Source organism: Tenrec ecaudatus, unplaced genomic scaffold, assembly GCF_050624435.1.
Source record: "Tenrec ecaudatus isolate mTenEca1 unplaced genomic scaffold, mTenEca1.hap1 Scaffold_555, whole genome shotgun sequence".
Classification (NCBI taxonomy): Eukaryota; Metazoa; Chordata; class Mammalia; order Afrosoricida; family Tenrecidae; genus Tenrec; species Tenrec ecaudatus.
Genome location: NW_027459467.1, coordinates 880,060 through 897,820, shown reverse-complemented (window position 1 = coordinate 897,820; position 17,761 = coordinate 880,060). Strand labels below are relative to the sequence as shown.

The 17,761-nt window shown below is 40.5% G+C and overlaps 1 pseudogene; it reads right to left on the bottom strand.

The window, feature by feature from the left end:
- Nucleotides 1–14,646: 14,646 nt before the first annotated feature.
- LOC142436742 (transcriptional repressor protein YY1 pseudogene) lies at nt 14,647–15,720 on the bottom strand (annotated as a pseudogene).
- Nucleotides 15,721–17,761: the final 2,041 nt, after the last annotated feature.

Below are 17,761 nucleotides of genomic sequence, written 5' to 3'. Positions count from 1 at the left end.
AGAGAACTGACATGGATTGACATATCAAAATGCCTCCAAAAATCTAGAGAGAGGTGCATTCAGAGAGGCACAGCAGTAATCTGCTTACCTGGATCAGAAACCACTGAAACCATGTATTTAAAAAATATATGTATATATATAAATTAAAATGTGATAAATTTCTAGAGGCTGAGTACTGATTACTGAGACTGTGAGAAACCACTGGGGCCGGTCATTAGTGGAGCTCATGATCTAACTGTAAAACCTGTTGAGGTTCTCCAGTGAACATTCAAAACAAGTCCTCGTGTTTCTGGCCCTGGAGAAGAAGACCATTCTCAACTTGAAATATTTCACACCAGAGGAAGGTCATTTGTATTGTCTTTCCATAGCTGGGGGGTGAAATATTTCTCCTATCAACCACCCACCACACATCTTACCCATGATGCCTACGTTGAGAGTCGGTGGGGGGGGTAAGGGGGGAAAGAGGAATAGTCAACAGGGATAAACAGTCAAAGGTAAAGAATATGGATACTGCCGTGAAGCAAAGGAACACCAGCCAGTGAAGATATAAACTACAGCACAGGCATGAAGGTCAGAGCCCCACTACGAAGGTCCCATAACAGATTCAGGCTCAATTAGATGATCACACAGAAAATTCCTATTCTCTCACTTCATCACCATCCAGATTCCCAGCATAACAATTGTGGATTACAATTTAGAAAGGTAAAATTCTGCTCCTCTGAGGAGTAAAAATATAGATGTATAGTGAACATTAACATTTTCTACCTCTTGTCAGATTAGGATAAATCCTCACAAGACTCAGATATGAGAACAAGGGCAATAAATGTTTCCACCGTGCAGAAATAGTAAATAATAAGATGAAATTCTCATTTATCTGAATACATCAATCTCATTTGATTATGACCTTTCTGTGCAGTTAGTTTTTAGTCTGTGTAGCACATTGTGACATCTCAAATTTAATTCATTAGCATCTTTGAAAGTTTTCATGATTTATTTTATATTGAAAAACTGAACAGAGTGATTTTTTCAGTCACACAACCAATCAATATTTTTTAACAAACTGCTGTAGCTTGTCCAACTGAAGTGACAGGACACATGGTTGTGGAAATGGAGTGCTGAATGAAACAGAGTCCTTTTTCATATGAGAGGAGAACATGGGACAAAATGCTCTGCAGAGCACATTGAAATCTGCAAACAAAGAGTGAGAAGACTTAGGAGATGATCGCATTCTAATAGAGTAAAGCAGGTGCAGCAGTGAATAAAGCAAACATAAATAGCAATTAATTTATTTCAAAAACATAATGAAAGTAATGCCTGAAGCCAGATGTCTCAGTAAAATCTGTCAAGCTTTAAAAACAAAGTGAAAAGTGTTTATGATACATAAGTAGCATTATAACGAGCAAATTTGCCATTAATTGGTTGACTCAGTCAATAAACAGTTGACTAAGACTAGAATTCAGAATACTGAGCACCAGAAAAATGACATGAGGTTACTATTATTTAGGGAGAATCCAGACTGCATCACACTTGATAATGAGACGTTTCTTTGCTCCTGGACCCAATTCCTACAGGCATATCTAGGTCAGTCTCTCTAGATCTAAGTTGTGAATTGCTTATATTTGACTTATAGTCCATTCTGCATAATGTGTGAATTAAGTCACTGCCAACATTAATTCAGAACTCTCCTTATTAGTTAGTTGCCAATGTCATAGTTAACTTTACTTTTGAAATTGGAGGAAACATTAACTTTAATATATACCGTGACATTTTTTTTAAATGTATTGACCATTTTGACTCCAGGTCTACTACAGACTAGAACTGAACCCATATGGTTCCCTAGACTGTAATCTTTGTGGATGCAGCTTGTCAGTTTTCTTGTGCACAGGGACCTGATGGTTGGTGTTAATGGCTCACCTTTCAAATGGCATCCATGAGCTTGAACATTGAGGCACAGGGATTGCTATGTCATAACCTACAAAGATAGGAAGAAACTCAAGTTAAAAAAATATATTTAATGAACGTGTAAAATGTTTTCATTGACACTAAGCAAGCATTTTCCAATCTCAGTCCTATCACCCTCTTAACCTGCGCTGAGAAGCCTCAACCTCATTTCTGAGTTGTAAGAAGGAATAAAGGATAAACATGCTTTCAGTGACTTTCATAAAAATGACTTCATTATTTTCAACTTTGTGTGCTCATACACTTGTCTTATTTTTATATTTATGCTTAAGTAAAATAAGCCACGTAATAGATTTCAACAGCTAGATATTGGTGTGTCTATCACTCTACTAATTAAGAAAGTGTTTGTTAAGAGAAGTATGTTCGCTTTCTGTAGAAAACACAGATTTGACCAACCAAGATTGAAGATTGAAAAAAAATAAAATTAGTTCTGTTATGCTCTTAGTAAAACTCCAACATTCATGATAAAATGTACAACAGATACATAATGTTAAATGACACAGAGCTTTAATGTCTCTAGTGCATGTAATAAAATTCCCAGGAAAAATGATAGAGGCATGAGTCTTAAACAGGATTGAAAGTCATCACACGTGTGAATCTCTCTGGATTGGGAAATATCCAAGTCAATATAACCAATAGAATAAATATAATCCAACCATTTTATGTGTATGCTAAGAGAAAAAAATAACACCAGGTTATCTTCATAAAAATTTATCAAGAATCTGTCAGGCCTGAGAATGCGTCTTACATTTTGTAAAACTAGAGTGGTCACAAAGGATCACGGAACCCATTCAATTAGAACATCCAATGGCCATACTGAACTTCCTTTGAACTGAACAATAGTTAATACAATTTCTGCCCAACATACTCCCTCTCTCTCCTTATCTCAAGACCATACAAGTAGTCTTCCAAAAGTTAAAGAAAAAAATCCATTATCATTTAATTACATTTCTCCATGAACTTTTTGAAAAAAAACACAAAAAAACCTTTGCCTCCTGTTATAGATTGACAGTCCTTCTCTCTCCCCTGGCCTCTTCTGGATTTTCTCTCACACAGGTGTTTCCCCTGGAAAATCTGCACAGATTTTCTCCTGACTTGGTTTCTGCATCTTGCAGGATTGAAATTAACACATGCTCTTTAACAGAGTGATTGATATTGTGGCCATGCTCCTTTGGAGATATAAATGATAACGCATGGATCATAAGTTGCTCAAGTTGAAAAAAAAAAGAAGGAAAGAAAGAAAATAGAAAAGGACAAATAAGGGTTCAGACCATTGTTGGGTTTGACACACTTCTGCAGGAAGGAGAGGGTCAGATGTGAACCAGATTATGCTTTTATATGTCACTGTCCATACATTACCCACTCAGTAGTCTATACTTCAAAACTCAGAGTTTTGGAATTAGAGAATTGCACTGTAGTCTTTGCCATGAGTCTATTATTTCAGAATCAAATCAAATCACAGGTCTTTCCTAAAGGCATCTCTTTGTTGGTTTGAAAAGTCAGTACTCAAACACATGATTTTATGGCCCCCCTTCACCTCATCTGACTCGAGTCTGATAGAAAATTCTACTGGGGTTTCTCAACGGTTCATCAGAATACTCAATCTGTGATGCCAGAAAAACAGTTTCCATTCTGTTAATGGACTAGTTTTCCTGCAAGTGAAGCTATTTACTTGTTATTCAATGCAACTTTTGAATCTATACATAGTAGGGGTGAACACAGAATAATTCATAGAGAGAGATCCCCCAGGAAAAGTAAGAGATGGAAAAGAATCTGAAAATCACAACAGGAACCCAAAATGGTAGTGAGGGGGGAGTGGCAGGCCTGGTAGGGAATGATCAAGGGCAAGGTTATGTAAAGAAGAGGCATAGCTGTAACCCAGGTGGGGACGGAGCATGGTAGTAGGGCAGGAGGAAAGTCAAGGGAGAAGGAGGAAAGAGCTAGGAGTCAAAGGACATTTATAGAGGTCTAGACAAAGACATGTACATGCAAATATATATATATGAGGATGGGGAAATAGATCTATGTGTCTATATTTATAGGTTTAGTATTAAGGTGGCGGAAGGACCTTGGGCCTCTACTCAAGCACTCCCTCAATGCATGAATAGTTTCTTATATTAAATTGGCACTCTACGATGCTCACCCTCCTGACACAACGGCTGAAACCAAAGCGGGCGAACAAGTAAATGTGGTGAAGAAAGCTGATGGTGCTCGGCTATCAAAAGAGATAGTGTGTGGGGTCTTAAAGGCTTGAAGATAAACAAGCGGCCATCTAGCGCACAAGCAACAAAGCCCACATGGAAGAACACACCAACCTGTGTGATCACGTGGTCCCAGAGGGATCAGTTGTCAGGCATCAAAGAACAAAAAATCATATCATTGGCTGCACACCTCCATGATATGATCGCCAAAGAGAAACGGGTGCATAAGCAAATGTGGTGAAGAAAGCTGATGGTGCCCGGCTATTGAAAGAGATGGTGTCTGCGGTCTTAAAGCCTTGAAGGTGAACAAGCGGCCATCTAGCTCAGAAGCAATAAAGTCCACATGGAAGAAGCACACCAGGCTGTGTTATCATGAGGTGCCAAATTGATCAGGAACAAGATATCATCAACAAAACAAATCTTACCATAGTGAATGAAGGGGGAAGTACAGAGTGGGGACCCAAAGCCCATTTGTCGGCCACTAGAGAGCCCCTCACAGAGGGGTTTAGGAGAGGAGATGGGTCACTCATGGTGCGATGTAGTACCGATGAAGAATACAGCTTTCCCCCAGATCCTGGATGCTTCCTCCCCCCCCCAATTACAATAATCCGAATTCTACCTTGAGGGACTAGATGGGGCAGAGGTTGTGCACTGGTGCATGTGGGAGCTGGAGGCACGGGGAGTCCGGGGTGGATGATGTCTTCAGGACCAGGGGTGTGAGGGGCGATACTGGGAGAGTAGAGGGTGAGTGGTTTGGAAAGGGGGAACTGATTACAAGGATCATCATGTGACCTCCTTCCTGGGAGACGGACGGCAGAGAAGGCGGGGAAGGGAGACACCGGATAGGGCAAGATATGACAAAATAACAATCTATAATTTATTAAGGGCTCATGAAGGAGGGGTGAGCGGGGAGGGAGGGGAAAAAGAAAAAGAGTACCTGATGCAAAGGTCTTAAGTGGGGTGCAAATGCTTTGAAAATGATTAGGGCAAAGAATGTACGGATGTGCTTTATGCAATTGATGTATGTATATGTATGGATTGTGATAAGAATTGTATGAGCCCCTAATGAAAAGTTAAAAAAAAAACAACAAAAAAACCACAACAGGAAACCCACCCTGACAGTCAACCAGCACTGACATCAGACGCTGGTTCCTGTGCTCACTGGATCCTGAGTGCCCCCTTCAACAGCACAGTCCTCTCCCTGCAGGGAGGTTTGTGCCTGGACTCACAGGGACTACCCCGTACTTTCAGTTCATCCTGCTTCTGGAGATGGCAAATCAGCTCTTCATGGAGCATAGGTCTTTGTGCCACCATCAGATAAAATTGTGCAACCCACTGAAAGCCCTCCCCTGGAAACTGACACACATTGGACACACCAGTTGTTACTGAAAGTGAGTACAGAGCCTGAAGGGGAGAATTCCAGAGACCACCAAGGCTTACTCAAGCCTCCCCTAGATTCCATCAGAGTTGTGTTTACATATAGGGGAGGAAAATGAAACTAAATAAAATAAGAATCAAATCAACAAACTCAATTACCCCCTATTGTTATGTTAATTCTAGTTCATAGTGTCCCTGCAAGACAGAGTAGAAATCCTTATGGTTTTGTAGACTGTAAGTCTTTAAGCAAATAAGCAGCTTCATCTGCCTTCCTCATAGTAGTTGATGTGATTAAACAACTCACTCTGCTATCAGTAGATGAGATGAGAAAAATTAGATTGGACTGGCAATCTCTAAAAAATATCCTGATAAGGACACAGGATATGGATCCGTATGCGAGAGAAGAATGTACAGCAGTAGTCAACATCTTTGACTCTGTGGAGAGTAGCAAGAAATAATAGTAACATGGTAAGTATATATACAATTACTGTCCCTGAAAAAATATTTGAGGAAAATGTCAAATGGGGATCTAATGTGCTGAGATAACTAACTCCAAAAACAAACTGAAAATTTATCTTTGAAAAGAACTAAAGAGAGAAGAGTGACACAGTCTTCAGGAAATATAATGAAAGTCCTAAGCAAACAAGAGAAGGATATTGTTTGGAAACCAAATGTGAAATTATCACCTATGAGAATATCACTAATGAGATTGAATATCACATTTCTTTCAATCTCATCATAAATAAAAAACATCCTATAATCAATGTATCTTACTAGAAAATATGAACATGTTTTCATATATAAACATATAACAGCACAATCAAATCTAAGAAGGTCATTCCATTCCAACACAATGAGCATAATGAGACAAGGTAGAAACATTGCTTCTGAATTCTACCACAAGGTTTGTACATAAGACAGAGTTCTAAGGGCTAGCCCAAGCCAAGTGCAAGAAGAACAAAGCACAAACATTTGTCTATGAGAAAGAAGGTGATTCTCTAATGGGTGATTTTGTATTGAGGTAACCTGATCAACTTACTGGGCATCTGCTGGGTTACACTGACATTTAAGAAAGTTTTTCCTACCTCTCATTTTTTTCCTTCTCTCAGGGTAAGATTTGCATCTTAGCTGAGTGATCTTCCAGCCTCCATGGGCTTCTCTGCACTTTCTCTTTTACAAACATTTCCCCCAATGAAGTGTATGCACTTAATAAACCTTGGTCTTTGCATCATGGGGCTGAGGTGAGCATTTATTTTTTGACCATATGAACACACTTGCATTAACAATTATGTTATACAGGGTTCTCCAGAGAAACAAAACCATAATGCTAATAATTATATATATATATATATATATTTATATATATTTATATATGTATAGATAGATAGATAGATAGAGAGAGAGAGAGAGAGAGATAACATAAGAAATAAATAATCTATAAAGCAGTACAAATGGCTCAGTGCAACTCACTCCCATGAGACAGCTGTGAGACAGTGGCAGTACTTCTAATCCTGAGGGCCTATAGAGTAATTCAGGCTGTCCGGCCACAGGCAGCAAACAGCAAGGCAGGTAGGTCACCAACAGCCAGATGATAGGGTCCAACAGCTCAAGAGCTGTATATTCCAATAGTGTGGCAGAGCAGGTCTTGAAGATACCTCAAATTACAGCGACACAGTCGATGGGATAGATGTCCCACAGGTAGTGTAGATTACAAATTAAGGCACAGAACAAGCAAGGCAGCCGCACACTGGTCTAATGATCAAAGAGCAAGAAACAAGAAAGGTGAGGCTCACCAAGCCATTTATCTCTCTGCCCTTTAATTAATCCCACATGTGTTTATCGGCCAGGTAGACACAATAAATTAACTACCTCAAGAGTGTAGGACGATAGACCTATCATTATTTGCTGCCATGTGAAGAGATCGGGTACAGTGTCTAAAATTGAACATATGCAAAGATGTTTTCATAAATGAGACATTCAATTTCATAAACTTGATAATGTATCATTGAAGAGAGTCATTGTGGTGGTTTAACATGGTTAAACTTGTTGACAGGGATGCTCAAAGGGCTTTCCTCAGTTGAATATTATTTTATTCATTGTAATATTGTACTTATTGTATGTGCAAAAATATACTCATATTTTGTAGCCAAAGAATGTGAGGATAAAAAGTTACCCACAGATTTTCCTAATTCCAATAAATGTGAGCTTGAGAAAATATCCAGAAATCAATCTTCTTCAAAATTTTCAAACTGGGCACTGGTATGCATTGACGCAAAACTTTCTTGAACAGGCCAATAATATTGATACAACTAAAATAACTTATCTCTAATTTGGAAAGTCTTGTTCTAACATGGAAACTGTACAGATGAAAATGTATGCTTTACTGAAAATGTGCAATTCGCTACATTTTTATATAGAAAACTCCACAATATTTACACGTTACTTACTTATTTTATACCTTATAAATAAACATACTCATTTTTTCCCAGCAAAAAGTATCAGATAACTCCTAGACACTGTCAATCGGGGTTTTTTTTGTTGCCATTAACTATGAATGCAAAATCACTTACCATCCGTTGTGAATCCATTGCATTAAAATATCCTCAAATGAGTAATACATTAAAAAGATATAATTAAACCAATACCTTTATATTTGTTTTTTAAATCATTTTATTGGGACTCATACAACTTTTAATCACAATCCACATATACATCAATTGTGCAAAGCATATTTTTACATTCTTTGTCCTCATCATTCTCAAAACATATATTCTCCACTTCAGCCCCTGGCATCAGCTCCTCATTTTTCCCCTCCCTTCCCGCCTCCCTCATGAACCCATTATTATTTTGTCATATCTTATACTGTCCAAGTCTCCATTCACCCACTTTTCTGTTGTCTATCCCCTAGGGAGGAGGTTATATGTGGACCCCTGGAACCGGTTCCCCCTTTCCACCCCCACTCCCTCCCCTCTCCCAGTATCACCACTCACACCACTGGTCCTGAAGGGATCATCCGCCCTGGATTCCCTGTGTTTCCAGTTCCTATCTCTACCAGTGTACATCCTCTGTTCTTGCCAGATTTGTAAAGTAGAATTGGGATTATGATAGTGTGCATTGGGCGCAGGGGGGGTGGGAGGGAGAAGAATTTGGAACTAGAGGAAAGTTATATGTTTCATTGTTGCTACACTGCACCCTGACTGGCTTGTCGCCTCCCCTTGACCCTTCCATTAGGGTATCATAAGTTGCCTACAGATGGGCTTTGGGTCCCCACTCCGAACTCCCCCTCATTCACAATGACAGGATATTTTGTTCTTTGATGCCTGCTACCTCATCCCTTCGACAACTCGTGATCACACAAGCTAGTGTACTTCTTCCATGTGGGCTTTGTTGCTTCTGAGCAAGATTGCCACTTGTTTATCTTCAAGCCTTTAAGACCCATATAGTCAATTGGTTTTCATTGGTCATTATGCTCTGCCACAATGTTATAGTGCCCTCTGAGTACACATAAATTAAAATCGTGAAGTTTTAAGCAGTTAAAACCTGGAGAGAAAACATATTTAAAACGTAAAGGATGATCATGGTTGATCAATGAAAAGTGAAGTTAGCCAAAGAAGTAATTTACTAATGAACAAACCTGGTCTGATAATTGAGATTAACACAAAAAGTGTCATCAAGTATTACATTTTCTAATGGAGCAAATACAGAGAACACAATGGCAGGCTGTGGGCTGTAAGTGTACCCTCATTTGATGTTAAATATCATCCCATTGTCTCTTATTTTTCTTCGGGTTCCCCATTCTCTTTAGGTTAAATTCTTACTTGCTACCATTTAAATGAATATTTGCCTGTGTGCATCTGTGTGTGTGTGCACGCGTGTGCATGTGTATGTGTGAGCAAAGATGTTCCTGGAGCTCCCAAGCATTAGCTAAGAATGCCTCCCTACAGCAACTTAGAGGAATCTACCTAGGGTCTAATCTGCCTTCAGCTGGACTAAACCAAGGATGGCTACATTATGTTGATTTACTAATCATGCTGAAGTAATTACAGGGGATTGTGATTTAACTGCTTTATTTCCCAGCTCACTCTCAGGACCCAGTGAGGCAGATAATTCAAGGTGCTGAAATTGGGGTGGATCGATCTCAGATCAGGCTGTGCTGTGTGGAAAGCCAGTGGATCATCCGTGCTTGAATGTTTTGTGTGTCCTAAAGGTAAGAGACCCTGGAACCTGAGCAGGGGGATCTATATTATGACAGGTATCCTCAGCCAGTAGACCTGTAAGACAGGCTCAGGGAGGAACAATGCGTTTGCCTCTGTAAGTCCCTGGGGTTGAACTCAAAGGTATTAATGTCCAGGCCAGCATCAGAGAGAGCTTAGGCCGCTGTTGTTATCAGGAGTAACTCTTCGAGGACTTAGGTCTTCAGAAGTGAAGAGCCCAGTGTGCTGTGAGTGGGGGTTCCTGGCACTGGACATACAGGGTGCCCCTGGAATTGATGCCTTTCCAGTTTGGGGGTGAAGATAGAGTTCCTACTTGCAGTATGTCTTGTGAGCTTAAGATGTTAGCTGACAAGACTCTCAAAGAGACATGGACCCAAATATTTTAGAGTTGCCAGCTCTCACTATTAAAGGGGGTGTGCAAATTCTTCCTCTGAGTCTTTTTACCTAGGGCTGAGAGAAAGGCCAAGATCAATTTTGAAAAGTGGAGTCATGGATTCCAATGTAAGCTCCTTAATTTGCTACCTCCTCCATCTCTGGTGACATGCATGTCCCCTGGGAATGAGGGGAACAAGGGGGTCGATGACAGAATAACCAGTAATTAATTTGTTTTATTTAATGTGGGTTTCACCCTATCCTCCGGGGATAAACCAGGTTAAATGGTGATCTACAAATTAGTGAATAAGTGCTATTGCACCCTCAGCATCTTGCTTATTGGGTAACATCCCTACATATGTTAGAAAAGACTCCTTGAGACCAAGACGCAAAGATCAGAAATCAACAAGGGGCCCGTGATAGCCCTTGACCATGACGTTGTTTGTCATATTTAAACTCTATATAACTTCTTTATTTTTCTAAGTTCCTTGAACCAGATTCAAATGACTTAAAATTAACTGAAAATATTTTTGTGATTCTTAGGTTTGCCTGCCAACCTACTCAAGTTCTTATTGCTTGCGTAAAATCTGAGAGAGAAAATAGCTCCACACACATAATTAGCAAGATGAGTTTTTGATGGATTAGATTTGGGGTTCTGTTTAGGCTTGTAAGTGTATTAGACTCAGAGTCTGTATTTAAGACTAGAACCTATATCCTGGGATTAATCAGTGTTCCAGGTTCAAGAACAATTGCGGAGGAATAGAAATAGGAATTAAGTGTCGTGAGTCAGATGTTCGTGGACATATTAAAGGGCTTTATGTTTTGAAGGTTTAATGCCTAACATATTGTATTTGGAGTTGATTAGAGGCTTATGTGTTAAGGTATAAGGATGTAGAGCTAAGGTTTTAAGATTCTTATTTTCGGAGTTGGGTTTCTCAATTTGAGATTTAGGGTCATTAAGTTAGGTTTAAGGTTATAAAATAAAGTTTACCATGTTACCTGATTTAAAAACTGGGATAAATGCATTATAGGTTAAGAGAGTATGGTGGTCGGATTGGTTAAGCATGTTAAGACTATTGTGGGTATCAGGATATGCTCAGGGTGTTAGTAGAAGTTCTGGTGGTAAGGGGCTTTTTCATGTACTTAGGGGGGTCAGTGCTTTAGGAAGTTGTTAGTAAGGAAGTTCAGCATGTTAATGTGTAAGGGTTAATGGTTTGGCAGTTGGAGATTAGCAATTAATGGTTAGAGTGTTCAATGCCAAAAATTATTTTTGTGTGTTGAAATGTAGCCTACAACTTTAAAAATATTTAATAGCTGTAGCATTTATGGTATATTTGGAATCTGTTACGTAAAGTATCATTAATTTATGATGATTCGAGGAATTACTATTTCTTCTCTTTGGAAGCCTCTTTTCTTCCTTTTAAAAAGTATTCCTTTTATGATTGGTCCATCTAGAAAATACTATAGAATTTTTAATACGGTATTGAAAGTGGAAATGTATGTTTGTCCTGCTTCTTAAGTGGGGTGTTTTTTTAATTAATATATTAGCACATCGAACTATACCTGTTTCATGTCACAGTTGTAGTTTTTTTACATGAAAAGCCTTTGACATTTTAAAACTAAATTATTTTATTGGGGCTCTTACAGCTCCTATTACAATCCACACATCAATTATAACTTGTACAATTGTATATACATTGCCATCATCATTTTCAAAATATTTTCGTTCTACTTGAGCCCTTGGTATCAGCTCCTCTTTTTTTCCCTCCCTCCACCACCTTTCTTCCCTCGTGACCACTTGATGAATTTTAAATTATTATTGTTTTCATATCTTACACAATCTGCTATTTTCCTTCACCCACTTCCTGTTGTTCATTCCCCTGGGGGAATGTTATAAGATGATCTTTGCAATCGGTTCCCCTTTCTCCCCCTTGTGGCCCCATCTTTCCCCTACCTTCATGGTATCATTATGCCCATTATTATTCTTAGGGGTTTATCTCTCCTGGATTCCATGTACTATGTTGAGAGCTTTTATCTGTACCAGTGTACATACTCTGGTCTAGCCAAATTTGTAATGTAAAACTGGGGTCATCATAGTGAGGTGGAGCAAGCTTTAAAAAACGGAAGGAATGTTATATGTTCCATAGGTGCTATACTGTACCCTGGGTGGCTCATCCTTTCCTTGTGACCCTTCTGTGAGAGGATGTTCAATTGTTTACAGATGGACTTTGGGTCGCCAATCTGACACCCTTTGTTCCCATTGATATGATTTTTTGTTTGGGGTATTCTGATGCCCGATACCTGATCCCATGAACACCTTGTGGTCACACAGACTGGTGTGCTTCTTCCATGTGGGCATTGCTGCTTCTCAGATAGACGGCCTCTTGTTTAACTTCAAGCCTTTAAGATTCCAGTCTCTATATCTTTTGATAGCCAGGCATCACCAGCTTTCTTCACATTTGCTTATACACCCTTTTTGACTCAAGCAATTCTGCTGGGAAGATGAGAATCACAGAATGCCAGGTTATTAGCTTGCATTGAGGGAGGACTTGAGAAGAGGCCCAATGCCTTTGATTTTTAAATGTTCCTATTTTGTTTCTGTGCCTACTTAGACAGTTGACCCTCTTTTCTGTCAATGGGCTTATTACAGTGCTAATTTTCTCATGTAAAATGGGCTCTGGGACAAATTTCAATTCATCGTGGTATATAATCATTTTAATATGTTGTCTGAATCTGTTCCAAATATTTTAAAGACATTTTAGTGTATATCCATTATCAGTATTGGGTTACAGTTTTCTTGCAGTATCATTATCTAACATTGGTGTCAGAGTATTTACTGGTCTGATAGAAAGTATTGGTTACCAAGGACTCAAGTAGAAAGAAAATGTTTTGAGAATGATGATGGCAACAACTGTACTAATGTGCCTGATACAGTGGATGTATATATGGATTGTGATAAGAGTTGTACGAACCCCCAATACAATGATTTTTTTAAAAAGAAAGTATTGAAGTAGTGGTAAGTGTCCTCTCACAACCATTGTTATATCTACACTCAATAACTTGAACTTAAACTACAAAACACTAAAGCGGTGTTTATTCATACCATCTCAGTACTCCGTATTAAGCTTTAATCTATGGTCTGTTTATGCTAGAAGTTTCTCCTGGGATTTTACTTCAATTCAATTGATTATAGCCCTTGCAAGCAACCTAAAACTCATTCAACTACCATTGATTCCAGGAACTGGCTGGACCCTCTGATCTTCCAGCTGACTCCTCATTCTAGAGGACTACATGATTTACACTCCCCTTGCCAGGAAAATAGTGACTAACACCTAATCATTGTGTGATGCCTGCAAAACAGAGCCCCAGTTTGGGAAAATACTCTGCCATATGACATGCTGTATGGATCTTAGAAAATGTCCTACAGCTCACCTCCAGAAGAATGTTATAAATCAATGAGGGGCAGCAATTTCTCAGTGAGTTTTGCATCACCTTTGTTTTATTAGTTTTTTTTAAATAAAAGAAACCCATTCTTTTTTTTTTAAGGAAAACTTGACTTGCTTTATTTAGCTTCCAATTTCTGGGAGGCTCAAGAATTAGGATAATTCTGGACAACAGAAGACAACAAGACTGTGCTTACAGAGCTCGTTCTGCCATTCCTGTCTGTAGGACCACCGTTTAATTGTCGCCCTCCCTGTGACATGGTGTGCATGCACATCTGATAGTCAAAGTACAGTATACTCTACAACCAAGCACCACATTCTGTAACTCAACAAGCAAAGGGAGCACACGCAACGTCAGCATCTGGCAGTATTTTTTGGAGAGGAAAAAAGGTAACTAAAATGGGTTTAAATTAACACCATGAAATCACATCTAATATTTGATACTACATGATTCAATACAGCTATACAATTATACAAAATGTGTTGACATCAAAGAATACAACCAAAATTAAGATAGCAAACAGAACCTATATAATATTTTTTGTACAGGAAAATACTTTTGAAGTATGCATGTAACTGCCCATTCTTTTAAAGAAAATATACTACAAGCAAAGTTATCAACCTCCAGAAAAATCACACAGCATTACTAAGCATATCCCCCAAAAGTGTACAATATGCACACTTGGAGAATACAAAATTTAAAAAATTGTAAGCAACAGGTGAGATCCATATTTATAAAAATGTGAAAAGAAGTTCCGTTTTTAGTACTGTCATATAAGGAATTGTCTTTTGATGCGAAGTTCATGAACTGTTCGCCTGCTGGGAGTACACTTTACAAAAACACTATTTTTTTTTGAAACGAGATTACGGAGCAAGATAGGGTATCTTAACAATGTCATCTTAATAAAGTTTGTGTTTTTAAAATGTTTACTACTTTATTAAAACATGTCCCTTAGGTATGTAGGATTCATTTTTATAATTCTTTCCTGGAAACAATCTACAAAGGAGAGGCGCGTTGTCTGCCAGTCACTTCTGGAAAAGGCTTCTGGAGCTGAGAAGGAGGTACCTTCTCACGGTTTCTCACTGCTTGTTTTTGGCCTTAGCGTGTATTAAGATGTGAGATTTCAGGTCAGTAGACTCAGCAAACTTCTTGTTCACCTAGGGCCTGTCTCCCGCGTGGATCTGCACGTCTGTGCACAAATTGAAGTCCAGGGAAACCGCTTCCCACAGCCTTCAAACTTATACTGAAAGGGCTTGTCTCCAGTGCGAAGCAGTTGGTGTCGTTTAGCTTTGAGCTCTCGACAAAAGCCTTGCCGCACTCGGCACAGAGGTGGACGCAGGGCCGTGGGTGTCCAGGTGCCTCCTCCTGGCTGAGCTGTCCCTGAGCACCTTCGGGCATCCTTTGTGAGGGCAAGCTATTGTTCTCGGAGCATCATCTTCTTGAATTTTTCTTGGCTTCATTCTGGCAAATTCTGCCAGCTGTTTGGGGTCCAAGAGGTTGATGCCGGGGATCCCTCCGGGCGGGAGCATCTTTCCCATCATGTACTCCGATTAGTCAGGAGGGGAGTTCTCCCCAATGATCTGCTCCCCAGCCAGTCTCATGGTCAAGACCTTTTTTTCATCTGACGACCATAGGGTGACAGAGAACTGGTCCTCCAGCGTCTTGATTGATCTGCACCTGCTCATGCTCCCACTTCTTGTTGCCCGCATCGCCCCTGCCGGTGCCGCCGCCCCACAAGAGCTGTCGCTACCGCTGCTCTTGCGGCCGATGTAGTCATCGTCGTCCTCTTCGCCAATGCTGGCCGGCGCTGGAACTGGGATCGGGATCTGGCCCTCGAAGCCTTCCTCGGCGCCGACCACCAACTCACGTGTCTGCACCAGGATCGCCTCCTGGTGGTGGTGCACCTGGCTCGGGTCCACGGTGACCGGCGGCTGTAGCGCGATCATGGACTGCTGCTGCTGGTGGTGGTAGCCGGTGTGCCCATGGCCGCTCCTGCCTCCGCGATCGTCCCAGTCCACGTCCTCCTCGCCCACCACCGTGGTCTCGATGGTCTCCACCTGGATGGTCTCCACCTCGATCTCACACAGCTCCACGATCTCGGCTGGCATCTCCGGGCTGTCCATGGCGCTGTAGAGGGTGTTGCCCGAGGCCATGGCTCCGGGCTCCGGGCTCCCGGCTGTATGAGGAGGCGTCCCGCAGCGGGGAAGGCAGGCAGAGGGAAGAACGCAGTGAGTGGGCAGGGCCCATTCCTTCTTTTAAACTAGAACTTAAATTCCAGTGAATGTCTCCTGAGCTTTTGTGCATTTGATGGCATGGAAATAACTTTTGTAAACATAACTATTTAGCATTTTGTGCACGCCTTGGGTGTTGATTAGTAATTTCTGAGGCTCTTGTTGTTGATAGTTCTGATGGTGTCCATTCTATCTTACAGGGACCTTGTGCACAAGGGAATGAAACTCTGCCCACCCCTGCAGCATCCTCACAGTTTAGGATGAACCCATTGCTTCAGTCACTGTGTCAATCCATGTAGTCGAGGGATTCCTATTTGTCACTGCCCCTCTAATTTACCAAAAAAAAAAAAAAAAAAACCATCCTTCTCCATGGACTGGTCACTTCTGATAACATGTCCAAAGTATTTAATGTGAGCTCTCACTTCCTATCCTCTAACTAGCACCCTGACCTTACTTCTGCCAAAACAGATTTGTTTGCCTATTTGAATGCCCATGCACTATAATTCAACCACATTCATTCTTCTTATTTCTCCCTTATTCAATGTCCCACTTATATATGCATATGCGGTAATCGGCAATGCCATGGTTTGGGTCAGATAAACCTAGTCCTCAAAGTAACATCATTGTTTTTCAACACTCTAAAGAGGCTTTGTTAGGCAGATTTATCCAGTATAATGCATCTATTGAACTTATTATCACCTTTTAGTTCTTTTGTAATTTTCCATAAGCTAACAGTCTTTCCAGAAGAAGTTAATACTTAGTCAAGCTTAGATTAAGAATATTGATCAAGGAGGGAGCTGGAAGTCCACCTTCCTCTGAAACCAACCTGTCTCAGAGCCCTGAGCTGGAAGGCTGTCCCTAAGACCTAGAGGAATGATGACGTGGAGATTCCAGAAATGCATGGTGACTGGGCATAAGAGAGTCTAAAACAAATTGTGCATCTGTTTATTACCATGACTTGCAGATCAGTTTTAGAGGGGCCCTAAACCTTACCCTTTATCCTAGGACTGCAACCTCACACCCCTCTGCCTTCAGAAACACCCTGGGGGTTACAAAAGGGCTGTGCCAATGATGTCCAACTAGCCACTCAGACTAATGCTGCTCTCCTTTCTCAAAGCACAGCCTCTCCCCACCACACTCATTTTGTTTTCCTCGCTCCAAGTTCCTGGTTAAGCATGTTTCACAAACTCCAGCCCAGACACTAGCTAATCCAGTCTCCCTAGAAGACCAAGACTATGGATGGGATATCCTAGAACCCAAGACAATAAGCCGTCTCCTTGTTTGTGTCGTTTTCCCTCTGTCAACATTAGTTAGAGAGCTTGAAACCCATGCTCTAGTCCAAGATGACAGAATGGATGATAAGTCATCTCTTTCCTTAATCCATTTCATGTGCTTTTTTAAAAAGATCATTTTATTGGGGACTTGTAACAATCCACAATTCAATTGTATCAAGAATATTTGTACATATATTTCCATCATTCATTTCTAAACATTTACTTTCCATTGAGACCTTGGTATCAGCTCCTTTTATCCCCTCTCTTCCTCCCCCCCAACTCTTGTCACCCCTTGATAAATATTAAATTATTGTTATTTTTGTATCTTGCACTGACTGCTATCTCTCTTCCCCCATGTTTTGTGTGTTTATCCCCGGGGTGTGTGTGTGTGGTTATGTGTCTATCATTGTGATTGGCTCCCCCTTCCTCCCCTCCCCTCCCTGCCTTTCGCTACCCAGACTGGTATCAATACTCCCATTCCTGTTCCTAGATTCGGTATGTTGTGAACTCTTATCTCTTTTCTGTACCTGTGCACATGCTCCAGTCTAGCCCACAGGGAAAGGCAGAATTGGAGTCATGATAGTGGGGTGTGAGGAAGCCTCAAGGAACCTAATAATATTTGTGTTTCATCAGTGCTATCCTGCCCCCAGGTTGACTCATCCTTTCAGTGTGACCCTTCTGTAAGGGGA